Genomic DNA, 12,811 nt, shown 5'->3' with positions numbered 1-12,811 from the left:
CTTCCTCCTTATGCCATCCTGTGAGCGTGGGGAGGAGCAGTCAGAGCTGTGGACCAGGAGGTCACACCTGCTGCCTGGGGAGACCTTTCCAGGAAGAGGCTCTGGGTCCCTCTGCACTGTCTGTGTTTCTCTCCTGTAGGCTTCCCCCGGGCTCCCTGATGGGCTTCAGGCTTCTGGGCTCCCCTGTCTGGGGCTGGGGGCTGGTCAGGGAGGACTGAACACTGGACCTCAGATTCCTGGGGCCCAGGGGGTGGGGAGTCCCAAGGCACTCGGAAGCCCGGGTCTCCCCTAATTGGCCCTTTGAGGCCTCGGGCCCCAGGCCTGCCAAAGAGAACACCTGCCCCAACAGCGTGACCCAGAGGTACAGGCACCTGACCCACTGCTCGCTGAGGAGGTAAGACTTAGGGGAACAGGTGAGCTGAGTCCCTTCCAGGCCCTGCTTCCTCCAAGACCCAAGAGCTTCCTGCTCCTCAACCTGGAGCACCAGCCTGAGGCTCACTGAGACCCCAGGTGCCCTCCGCTGCCCCCTCTCCACCCTCCTTCGCTGCACAAGAAGCCAGAACCGAACGGGGAACAGGCAGGGGCCCCCGGTCCCCACTGAGGATCACCAGCACAGACGTGGTCAGAGGCTCAGGAGACCCTGGGAGAGTAGGTCCTGGCTGTGCGGGCTCAGGTGAGTCATGACCTTCACCGTGAAAAGGTCAGCTACGAGGCAGGGAGGCTTGGAGTGGAAGCAGACTGTGAAGAACAGGGTGGCAGTCGTGCCAAGTATACAGTGAGCCCTCATGGCTTGCTCTCAGCAGAGGCGGGGAAACACTCCTGCCTGGCCAGTCCTCGACTCACCTGATGGATAGCACGGGCTCCAGGCTGTAGGCAGTGAGCTGAGACGGGGATCGAGGCCCACAGGAGAGACAGACAGAAAAGCCCCCACCCAGGCCTGGTGAGGGCTCTGCCCCGCTCTGCTCCCAGCCTGGCCTAGAGATGGAACATCACCCAGCCACGACCTGGTGGGCAGAAGGGGATGAGTAAATACTTCTGAAGTAAATAAAGAGTCAAATACGGGGCAGAAGGTGGAGGATTCGACCCCGGGGCAAAGAGGGGAACCTCGGCAGCATTCCCGAAGGAGGAGACAGGAGGCTGCAATGCACGGCCACGCTTCAGACCCCCAGGCCTGCAAAGCCCCTGGTACCACACCCCAGCCCCCAGCACTGTGCACAGCCACCACAGAGGAAGTGCTCCCAGCACACGAGTGAAGGAGTGAACCCAGGCACTGTTCATTGCAGGGCAGTCGGGCACCTGGAGGGAAGACGTGGCAGCTGGTGGCCTCCTGCTAAGTGGACAGAGACGCCCTGAGTGTCCCCTGCTCCAAGGACATGACCTCCTGACCTTGACCTGCTCCCCCACTGCCTCCCTCCTGCTCTCTGCACCTGTCCCCAGCTCAGGGCCATGCACACACAGAAATGGAACCCTCTCGGGAGCCTGCAGGAGTTTGTGCTGGAGGGGTTTCAGGGTGGGCTGCAGACCCAGGCCCTGCTCTTTGCCCTCTTCCTGGCCCTGTACTTGGCGGCCGTCCTGGGGAACCTCACCATGATCGTGGTCATCACCCTGGACGCCCGTCTGCACTCCCCGATGTACTTCTTCCTCAAGAACCTCTCCTTCCTGGACCTGTGCTACTCATCTGTCATCTACCCCAAGGCCCTGGCCAACGTCCTGTCCTCAGCCAAGGTCATCTCCTTTGGGGGCTGTGCCACCCAGTTCTTCTTCTTCTCCATGATGGGCACGACTGAGACTCTTCTCCTGGCCGTGATGGCCTACGACCGCTTCCTGGCCATCTGCAGCCCCCTGCACTATCCCATCACCATGTGCCCATCAGCCTGTGCCCGCCTGGTCCTGGGCTGCTATGGTGGAGGCTGCCTCAACTCTGGGGTGCAGGCTATCCTCACTTTCCGCCTCCCCTTCTGCAGCTCCAACCACATTGACCACTTCTTCTGCGATGTGGTCTGCTCCCTTACTTGTACTGACACCATCAACAAGCTGGTCCTGTTTGGCATCTGCGGGCTCATCATCGTGGGCACCACACTCGGGGTCCTCATCTCCTATGCCTACATCACCGTGACCATCCTGAGGATGCGCTCGGGCAGGCAGACACAAGCTCTTCTCCACCTGTGGCTCCCACATGACGGCCGTGTCCCTCTTTTATGGGACCCTTTTTGTCATGTATGCCCAGCCAGGGTGGAGTCCATGGAGCAGGGCAAGGTGGTCTCTGTCTTCTACACCCTGGTCATCCCCGTGCTCAACCCCTCATCTACAGTCTGCGGAACAAGGAGGTGAAGGATGCCCTGCGGAGACTGGGCCACAAGCTCACAGCCCTCTGACGGACGGTGACCTGGGAGACAGCGCGTCCTCAGGGCAGGAATTTGTTCCTCTATCTTCCAATTCATTCATTCATCCAACATTTCATTCAATTCTGCATTGAAGCACATCATGGACCACACATGCATGTGTGAGATGCCAAGAAAATGAGGCAGACAATTAATGGTCCATGATGAATGGAGACCCTAAACCTGAAGTTTCTAGAACGCAGTGGGAAGAGGCATGGACAGAGGGTCTCTGAACCAGGGGACAGGTCCCAGTTCAACACCTTCAGTGAAGGTATGTGAGCACACCTCCACAGGAAGCACAGTACCTGTGCTCCTGCTTCAAGGGGCTCCCAGTTCACCCTTGCCGCCTTGGTTTTCTTCCTCCCTTTGAGATTGGCACCTCAAGAGCCCGCCAGGGAGTCCACTTAAATGCCTGATATCCAGCGTTCCCCTGGCCCCGTCCACCCAGCCTGGCGGTGACAACATCCTCACTACGTGTCACCCAGACAAGTGATGCCCTGAGAGAGCAGACATCTCTGAATGAGGGTGAGTTCCTGTGGCTGCAGCAGACCGCACGGATGGGAAATGCTTGCCCTGGCCTAGGGACCTGCCTGCTTCTGCCATCCCAGCTCTCACGGAACCTCTCTCCCTGCTCAAGCAAACTCAAGGTCTGCGGCTCACAATTCCTCACCGAAAACATTCTCGAAGTCTCTCACGGAACTTTCTCACCACCGCCTCATCTTTGCACCTCCCAAATGACATCTCCCCCTTCCACAGGTACTGCAGTCACCTGCTACCAAATTCCCGTTGCAGAGTCCCCCAGATTTTCTGCTACACAAACGACAGACCTGTCTCTCCCTCCTGCCTTTCTTTCCTGTCATTCCATGGAGGTTTAGAGACATGTTCTCCTGTCATCTAATCGATCCAGATTTGGAGAGGGACGAGTAGACATTCCCTCCGTGTGTGCATGTGTCTTCATTCTGATGGATTTTGCATTCCCAACAGGAAGACACCCCTAAGGGTCCACGGTAACAGAGCGTTTCTCCTGAATTAAGGGTAAGTAAGACTGGGCCTTAGATGCAAATGCTCAGCAGTCTGAAGAAGAAGGGAAAAAAGGAATAAAAGTTACAGAGTGTTGTGTCCTCTAAATTACCCACACTTCAGACTGTAGTGACGCCCACGGTACCGTGTTAAGTGGGATGGTTTCGCTATCTTGATCCCCGACGGGCTTTGCAGACGGCCCCTCAGGAGGTTCTCAGCCAAAATCTACCACAACTGCAACTGAGTTCATTGTTTTTTGTTTTGTTTTGTTTTGTTTGTTTGTTGTTTTAATTTTCCCACTGTACAGCAAGGGGATCAAGTTATCCTTGCATGTCTACATTACAATGACATTTTTCCCCACCCTTTGTTCTGTTGCAACATGAGTATCTAGACAAAGTTCTCAATGCTATTCAGCAGGATCTCCTTGTAAATCTATTCTAAGTTGTGTCTGATAAGCCCAAGCTCCCCATCCCTCCGCTCCCTCCCCCTCCCATCAGGCAGCCACAAGTCTGTTCTCCAAGTCTGTGATTTTCTTTTCTGAGGAGATGTTCTCTGAGTTCATTGTTAACCAGCCATTCCACGCCAAAATGTACTCGGCATACCACTATACTCACATTAAAAAGGTTTTGTCAAGTTAAACTTCTTAAAATTCAAGGAATACATTTGATTCTAAGTCTATACACACTTTTGAAAATTTTTAAACTTTATCTTGCTTACACATAAATATATATATATCTACATAGCAGTATAAATAATTTGTTTTTCATTTAATTTTTATTAAAGCCGAGTTGCAGTACACTGTTTCTTCAATTTCTGAATTTTCAGTGGAGGCATCAGCAGCGTCTGGCACATTCACATGGTTTTGTGTCACATCTTCACAGCTTTTTCCTCTTGCAAGCCTGGAACTCCACGCCCCTTAAACAGAGGCTCCCCAGTACCCCTTTCCCTCCAGCCTCTGTCAACCACCGTTCTACTTCCTCTCTCGAGGAATCTGACTACCTGGGTACCTCATCTTCGTGGAATCACACAGTGCTTGTCCTGTTGGGTCTGGCTTGTTTCACTAGCATCAGGGCCTTGCTGATTGGTCTGGGTTGCAGCGCGTGACAGGACTTCCACCCCTTTCCAGGCTGAATCCTCTGCCGTCATAAGTACTCGCCTCATTTCCTTTGTCATTTCAGCACCATTGAACGCTAGGGCTGCCTCCACCTTGCGGCCATCGTGGAGTAGGCTGCTCTGTTCTTGGATGTGCAAGCATCCCTTGGAGATCCTGCTTTCAGGTATTGCGGAGACGTACTCGAAAGAGAACCATAGAGGGATTCGTTTTTAGCTGTTGAGGAAACCCCGTATCGTTTCCCATAAGGGCTGCGTTACTTCCCTCTCCGCCCACCGTGCACAAGGCTTCCACTTCATCCACATCCTTTCCAACACTGGTTGTTTTCTGGAGTTTGTTCCTGTGTTTTGTTTCGAATGGATGTCAGCGGTATGTCCGTGTGGTTTCAGCCTGTGTTTCCCCAGAGATCAGTGAGGTGGGGGATCTTCTCATGTGCTTGCGTCCGTTTGTAGATGATCTTTGGAGAAATAACTACCCAGGGACTTGGCTCGTCTTCAGTGGGACTGTTTGTTTGTTCTGAAGCTGTAGGGATAGGCCATGCACTCTGGATATGGTCCCATATCAGACATCACATTATGTCTTTCTACACAGAACTCCAAATCATGCACTTGGAGACTAGACTTGTGGTTGCCGGGGGGAGGGGGAGGGAGCGGGATGGACGGGGAACTTGGGGATAACAGATGCAGATTCTTGCCTTTGGGATGGAGAAGCCATGAGTCCTGCTGTGTAGCACTGGGAACTATATCGAGTCGCTCATGATGGAGCATGGTAATGGGAGAAAAAAGAGTCTACACATGTATGTGTAACTGGCTCACCATGCTGTGCAGTAGAAAACTCACAGAACCCTCTAAACCAGCTATGTTGAAACATAAAAGAAACTCCTCATGCACAGGAGTCCTCTTGCAGAAACACATATTAGAGGGAAATGTTCATTGCAGAATACGCATTACTGACAATTTAAAATAAAAGGGACGTTGAGCATGGTTTCAAGGGCTTGTTGACCTTCTGTTTATCTTCCTTGGAGAAATGTCTATTCATGTCTTTTGCCCATTTCTCAATTGGGTTGTTGGCGTTTTTGCTCTTGACTTGTCTAAGTTGTTTGTCTATTTTAGAGATTAAGCCCTTGTCAGTTGCATCATTGGAAACTACTTTCTCCCATTCTGTAAGCTGCCTTTTTGGGTTCTCGTGGGTTTCCTTTGCTGTGCAAAAGCTTGTCAGTTTGATTAGGTCCCAGGGTTTATCTGTGCTTTTCTTTCTGTTGCCTTGGGAGACTGACCTCAGGAAACATTAGTAAGGCTGATGTCAGAGGATGTTTTGCCTCTGTTCTCTCCCAGGAGTTGGATGGGGTCTTGTCTTACATTTGAGTCTTTCAGCCATTTTGAGTTTATGTGGAACATGGTGTGTTCTAGTTTCACTGATTTGCATGTAGCTGTCCAGGTTTCCCAGCAATGCTCACTGAAAAGACTGTCTTTTTCCCACTTTAGGTTCTTGCCTCTCTGCCAAAGATGAATTGACCAGAGGTGTCTGGGTTTCTTTCTCGGTTCTCTATTCATTTCCGTTGGTCTGTCTGTCTGTCTCTTTTGGTACCAGTACCACACTGTCTTGATGACTGGGGCTTTGTAATATGGCCTGAAGTCTGGAAGAGTTATGTATCCCTGCTTGGTTGGGGTTCCACATAAATTTTTGGAGTATTTGTTCTAGTTCTGAGAAAAAATGTCATGGGAAATTTAATAGGATTGCACTGAATCTGTAGATTGCTTTGGGAGGTACGGCCATTTTTACAACATGAATTTTTTCCACCCAGGAGCATGGAATATCTTTCCATTTCTGTACATCTTCCCTCCTGCACTGTTGGTGGGAATGGTGGCTGCTACAACCACTATGGAGAACAGTATGCGGGTATCTTAGAAAACTATACATAGAACTTACCATAGGACTCAGCCATCCCACTCTTGGGCACATATCCAGACAAAAATCCCCTCAAAAAAAGACACATGCACCTGCATGTTCATTGCAGCTCTCTTCCCAATAGCCAAGACATTGAATTAACCCAAATGTCCATCGAGAGACAATTGGATTAGGAAGCAGTGGTACATATACACAATGGAATGCTACTCAGCCATAAAAAAGAACAAAATAATGCCATTTGTGCCATTTGCAGCAACAGGGTGGAACTAGAGATGCTCCATCCTGAGTTGAAGTAAGTCAGCAAGAGAAAGACAATTACCATATGATATCACTTAACTCTGGAATCTCACATACACACAAAGGAAAACTGCACAGAAGAGAAAATCTTGGACTTGGAGAGTAGACTTGTGGTGCCAAGAGGGTAGGGGAGGGACTGGGAGGGACTGGGAGCTTGGGGTATATAAATGCAGAATGCTGCCTTTGGGATGGATAGCAAGGGGATCCTGCTGTGTAGCCCTGGGAACTCTGTCTAGTCACTTAAGATGGAACATGTAATGGGAGAAGAAAGAATGTATACATGTAAGTGTAACTGAGTCACCATACTTGCACAGTGGAAAAAATTAACACATAAATAAAAGATAAAAAAATAATAAAATAAAATAAATAAAAAGGAAGTAACATAACCGTCTCTCTAGAGAGATTCCACAAGTAAACTGGGCTTGTCTTCATGTTTAAAACTATTGAAATGCCATGAATGAACGAGACCATGGAAGACCAGGAAGGGAGGTCAGCAATCTGCACAGCACATTGTGAAGTAGGCGGAGGCTGGCACCACCCTGAGCCAGGAGAGTCTAAGTGCCCCACTGACTTAACAGGTGAAAGCGCACTGCCTCAGCACCCTCCAGTGTGAGTTATAGGGCCACCAGAACAATCAACACAGGCTGGTGACTCAGAGCAGAAGCACTATACACTCTCACACGTCTCGAGTCCAGACGTCCAAAACCGGTGGTCAGCAGGGCAGCTGCCCGTGACAGCTCTGGAGAACTTCTTCCCTGCTCTCCTGCTTCTGGAGGCTCCTGCTGTCCTTGGCCTTCTTTCCCTCTTGCTCCACCCTGCAATCTCTGCCCGTCCCCAGGGACCTTCCTCCTTGTGTCTTTGAGTGTCCGGTCTCTGAGCCCTCTCCTCTCTCATCAGGACACCACCATGGACTTAGGGTCCACCCGCCCAGCAGACGGCTCCTGACTAGTTCGCTTAGGAAGACCCTATTTCCAGAGAAGGTCACATCCTGAGCTTCTGGGTAGACGTGTCTTGGAGGGAGACACTGGTCACCTCAGTACCGTGATGTCCCATGTGCTCCAAGGGGACTGTGGCTCTGTGGCTGCCGAGAGCAGTGTTCCATCTGTGCCAAGGGGGTCCCTGTGGGGGATACTTTAAGTCTGTCTCACATATGATTCTAACCTGTCTCTGCGTGGTTTATCAGCTGCGAGAGACGGATGTCAATTACCAACCAGGATTTGGATGTATGCATTTGTGTGTAATTCTACCAGGTTTTACTTTACACATTTAAAGTTTCTATCAGTTGGATACAAATGTTAGAGTTGCCCATGATCCAGCTGAATTGAAGAGTTTCATTTTAAAATGTCCCATTACGAATAAAGGTTTTCTCCTGAACGTTACTCTGTCTTATTGAGTGATGCCTGCCTTCTTTTTCTTAGCATGTTTGCAATACAGCCTTTACAATTTTTCTTTACATACCCTCTAATTTTTTGAATTAACATATACAGGCTTTGTCTTTGCTCTTGATTTCTACTAGATTAAACTTATTGTTAAATAGACACATTTACTCTATCAGGATTGAGTGCAGGACTCCTTGAAGCACAGAAACATTTGCTGGTGCCCCAGGGAAATACTTCCTGCATGTCAGCCCCACTTACGCCATCCTGCACACTTGGGGAGGAGGAGCAAGGCCTGTGGACCGGGAGGTCACACCTGCTGCCTGGGGAGACCTTTCCAGGAAGCGGCTCTGGGTCCCTCTACATTGTCTGTGTTTGTCTCCTCTTGGTTTCCCCCAGGCTCCCTGATGGACTTTAGGCTTCATGGCTCCCTGTCTTGGGTGGGAGACGGGTCAGGGGAAGACTGGCCACAGCATAGCACTTCCTGGGACCAGAGAGTTGGGAGTCCCAGTGCACTTGAAGCCCAAGTGCCCTAATTGGCCATTTGTGACCTTGGCTCCCAGCTGTTGCCAGGTGAAAAAGCACCTTCCCCCAGCAGAGTGGCCCCGTGGTGGCAGCACCCGAGCTGCATCACAGATAAATGGGACGGGACTTGGAGGGCAGCTGAGCTGAGCTCATCCTCTCCATTGCTTGCCCCACGTCCCAGGAGCTCCCTGCCTCAAACACCTGGCCAGACTCTCACTGGAATCCCTGGTGCCCTCTTTCTCCCCATTCTCACTCTCACCTCATGCACAGGGGGCCAGACGGGAAAGAGGCAGGCGTCCTTGTGCCCACCCATTTTCAGGAGCTTAGGAGGCTCTGGGAGACCAGGTCCTGGCTGTGTGACCCAGATGAGGGAGGACCTCACCTGAAAAAGGTAAGGTCAAGTAGGCCACCCATCAGGGCTGCAGGAGTTGAAGAGACTGTATTGAGGGAGGCAGCGGGGTTCTGTTGCAGGGAGCACTCAGTGCTTGTGCTCAGCAAAAAAAACCTAAGGTGGTTGAAAGCAGTGCCTCTTCAAATTAACCGGTAGATGAGTCCTCTGGGCAACTTGTTCAATAGCAAGTTTGTTTTTGGGGTTTTTTTTCTTTGAGGGCTGCACCTGTGGCATATGGATTTCCGAGGCTAGGGGCTGAATTGGAGCCACAGCAGCAGCCACATCAGCGTGGGATCTGAGCCATGTCTACGACCTGCACCACAACTCACGGTAATGCCAGATCCTTAACCCACTGAGCGAGGCCAGGGATCTAACTGGCATCTTCATGGATACTAGTCGGGTTGACCACCTGCTAAGCCACAACTGGAACTTCCAATAGCAAGTTCTGAGAGCGAAGGTGGGGTGGGGTTAGAGCTTCTGCATTTCTAACCAGCCGCACTGTAACCACGTGGTGAAGCTCCTGGTTCCTGGACCTCACTGTCAGGAAGGAGGATTAGCAATGAGCGTTAGAACAGGGGAAGTTCCACTGCAGAGGGTCACAACTGCCCAGCTGGCATCCATCCCCTTGAGCCCATTCCTTAGGATTGGATCAAAGGCCTGTGCATGTCATCGACGGCCGGGGATGCCTGGTAATCTCAGCAGGCTGGAGATCCCTGCTTGTTGGTTGTTGAGAAAGGAAAAAAAGAACATGGCTTCGTGGATGGAAATATCTATTTATGTTCAGCTTCTATCACAAGGAGAACCTATGCAGGTGCTCTTTTATCAAGTTAAGGGATTTCCAGGAGAGATGGTTAGGTAATACAAACTCAAACCTCAGTTCACCACAGAAAAATCTTCCTAGGCTGTGGGGGTGAACAGCTGGGCCACGCTGCCCCACTGCGGGTGAATGAGCCCTGGGGCAGCCGGGATCCACTGGGGTGCTACTAGGGGGATACAGAGCAGACCCGTTCACCACTCCACCCATGCTCCAGTCAGCACAGCCCCTTCAAAACCACCCTGGTTTATAACCGACTTTTATCCGAGGCAGAGCCGTGCTCTGACCTTCTGAATGGTCTCTGCTGTGACAAAGGCAGGGAGCAGAAAAGGCTAAGAGAATTCCAGAAGGAACAAGACCGAACCCCAGATCTCTCTACTTTCAAATGGAAAAGGAGCATCCTGCCCAAAGGATGCAGCCCTGGAGGGAGGTGCAGTGTTTGGGGGGCAGGTCGCCAGTGACAACAATGGAGAGGACACTCCCATCTCCGGAAAGTGTCACAGCCCCTATCGTAGTGCTCTCAGACGGGGAACTGGGCTCTTCCCATCCCATGATTTGGCAAAAGAGGCTGATCATTGGCAGGAAGCCCCTGAGAACCTCCAAGCTGCAGAGATCTCTGCTGACAGAAAGCCACCGTGGCCCAAGTGCAGGGCAGTGATGCTGAGAGAGGGCTTGGGGTCTGCAGGGGACACAGGTAGCAAAGACCCACGTGTGCTCGTGAGGGCTTCGCTTTGCTCTCCTTCCAGACTGGGCTGCGGATGGAGGCATCATTAGGTCGAGTCCTGGGGAGCAGGAGGTGCTCAACTAACATTTCTGAGATTGATGAATGAGTTAATAAGGCAGAGAAAGGGCAGGAGTAGATACCTAGGCAAAGAGTGGACACAGCACAATTCAGCAGCACCCTCGAGGGGCAGGAGATCACTTCTCTCAAAGGACACAGGTGGCTTCAACACCATTCAACACCGGAGGCTCTCAGCTCCGCAACCTCCTCCACCTAAGAGTGTGGGTTTTTCCCATTTGAAAACTCTGAGCTAAGCTCAGAGTCTCCCACTGAGTGCTATCTGCATATTTATGAAGTAGTGAATCCAGGCAATGTTTTCCATTTCAGGCCAGTCTGAGCGCATCTGGAAGGAGGACTCGGCAGCTGGTGGTGTCTTGGTCAGGGTGCAATGAGATGCTCAAATGTCCCCCTGCTCCAAGGAAGGATGACCTGTGAGCTTGACCTGCTCCCTCGCACTGCCTCCCACCTGCTCTCTGCACCTGTCCCCAGCTCAGGGCCATGACACCCACAGAAATGGAACCCTCTCGGGAAGCCTCTGCAGGAGTTTGTGCTGGAGGGGTTTCAGGGTGGGCTGCAGACCCAGGCCCTGCTCTTTGCCCTCTTCCTGGCCCTGTACTTGGCGCCGTCCTGGGGAACCTCACCATGATCGTGGTCATCACCCTGGACGCCCGTCTGCACTCCCCGATGTACTTCTTCCTCAAGAACCTCTCCTTCCTGGACCTGTGCTACTCATCTGTCATCTACCCCAAGGCCCTGGCCAACGTCCTGTCCTCAGCCAAGGTCATCTCCTTTGGGGCTGTGCCTCCCAGTTCTTCTTCTTCTCCTGATGGCTACTATGGAGACTCTCCTCTTGGCTGTGATGGCCTATGACCGCTTCCTGGCCATCTGCAGCCCCCTACTATCCATCACCATGTGCCCATCAGCCTGTGCCCACCTGGTGCTGGGCTGCTATGGTGGAGGCTGCCTCAACGCCATCCTGCAGACCAGCTTCACATTCAGCCTCCCCTTCTGCAGCTCCAACCACATCAACCACTTCTTCTGCGATGTGCCCCCGCTGCTCCTGCTTGCCTGTGCTGACACAGCCATCAATGAGCTGGTCCTGTTTGGCATCTGCGGGCTCATCATCGTGGGCACCACACTCGGGGTCCTCATCTCCTATGCCTACATCACCGTGACCATCCTGAGGATGCGCTCGGGAGCAGGCAGACACAAGCTCTTCTCCACCTGTGGCTCCCACATGACGGCCGTGTCCCTCTTTTATGGGACCGTCTTTGTCATGTATGCCCAGCCGGGAGCGGTGGAGTCCATGGAGCAGGGCAAGGTGGTCTCTGTCTTCTACACCCTGGTCATCCCCGTGCTCAACCCCCTCATCTACAGTCTGCGGAACAAGGAGGTGAAGGAGGCCTGTGGAGCCTGGGCCACAAGCACACAGCCAAGTGACGGGGGCTCCTCCCCAAGTAGCAGGACTTCTCCTCCTCTCAGGCTCTTATCTTCTCCTATCTCAAACCTTCTTTCCCCTTGTCCTCCTCCTTGTGCCTTCCTCTCCCCCTCCTCTTCCTTCTTTGTCTTCTCCCTCTCTCATTTATTCTTCCATTTCTCCATGAGTTTCCATAAGTATTTTCTTGGGCTTATATACCATCCTAATCCAAATTTGGAATGGAAAAAACATAATCATTTTTTCTTGCACCTCTCGAAAATTATTACCATTATGAAAATTTGCATTGTACAGTCACCAATCGGTAGTACCGAGCAGAAGAGCCTTAATCTCACCTTGGATTTAATCAGAAAAACATGGCAGGTATGATATGGAATAGAATTTCTGCAATACTACGAAAAAATGACTTTTCAAACTCCACAGATTATACCATGTCTATGTTACTTACATTTCAGATTTGGGTGAAGGGCACTGGGCAATGATAGAACTGGTCTCTTGGTCCCATACACGCTTTGCATGCTGCTGCCACATAGAAGGTTCTCAGTACACATGTACGGCTTGACTGTAATTTGAGGTCACTGGTAACCCCTTATTCAATTCCACTGTAGCCCTGGCATTGCTTTAGGTATGTTTAAGTGTAGAACACACACCTTAAATGTGAAGACCATATTGTAGTTTGAATTCTGATGCCTTGTTAAGTTTCCGAAATGTTTAAAAATTTTGAATTGTGTTCAAAAATATTGCTTTTGTTGGAACTACTTTAAAGGTATAT

At 51.2% G+C, this 12,811-nt stretch overlaps 2 pseudogenes; both read left to right on the top strand.

Annotated features, from left to right (window-relative positions):
- Window positions 1-319: 319 nt before the first annotated feature.
- LOC110258982 lies at window positions 320-2,641 on the top strand (annotated as a pseudogene).
- LOC100738355 lies at window positions 2,550-12,061 on the top strand (annotated as a pseudogene).
- The last annotated feature ends 750 nt before the right edge of the window (window positions 12,062-12,811 follow it).

The sequence above is a fragment of the Sus scrofa genome, unplaced genomic scaffold, assembly GCF_000003025.6.
Source record: "Sus scrofa isolate TJ Tabasco breed Duroc unplaced genomic scaffold, Sscrofa11.1 Contig590, whole genome shotgun sequence".
In the NCBI taxonomy this organism is placed as follows: Eukaryota; Metazoa; Chordata; class Mammalia; order Artiodactyla; family Suidae; genus Sus; species Sus scrofa.
This window is presented reverse-complemented; position numbering and strand designations above follow the sequence as displayed.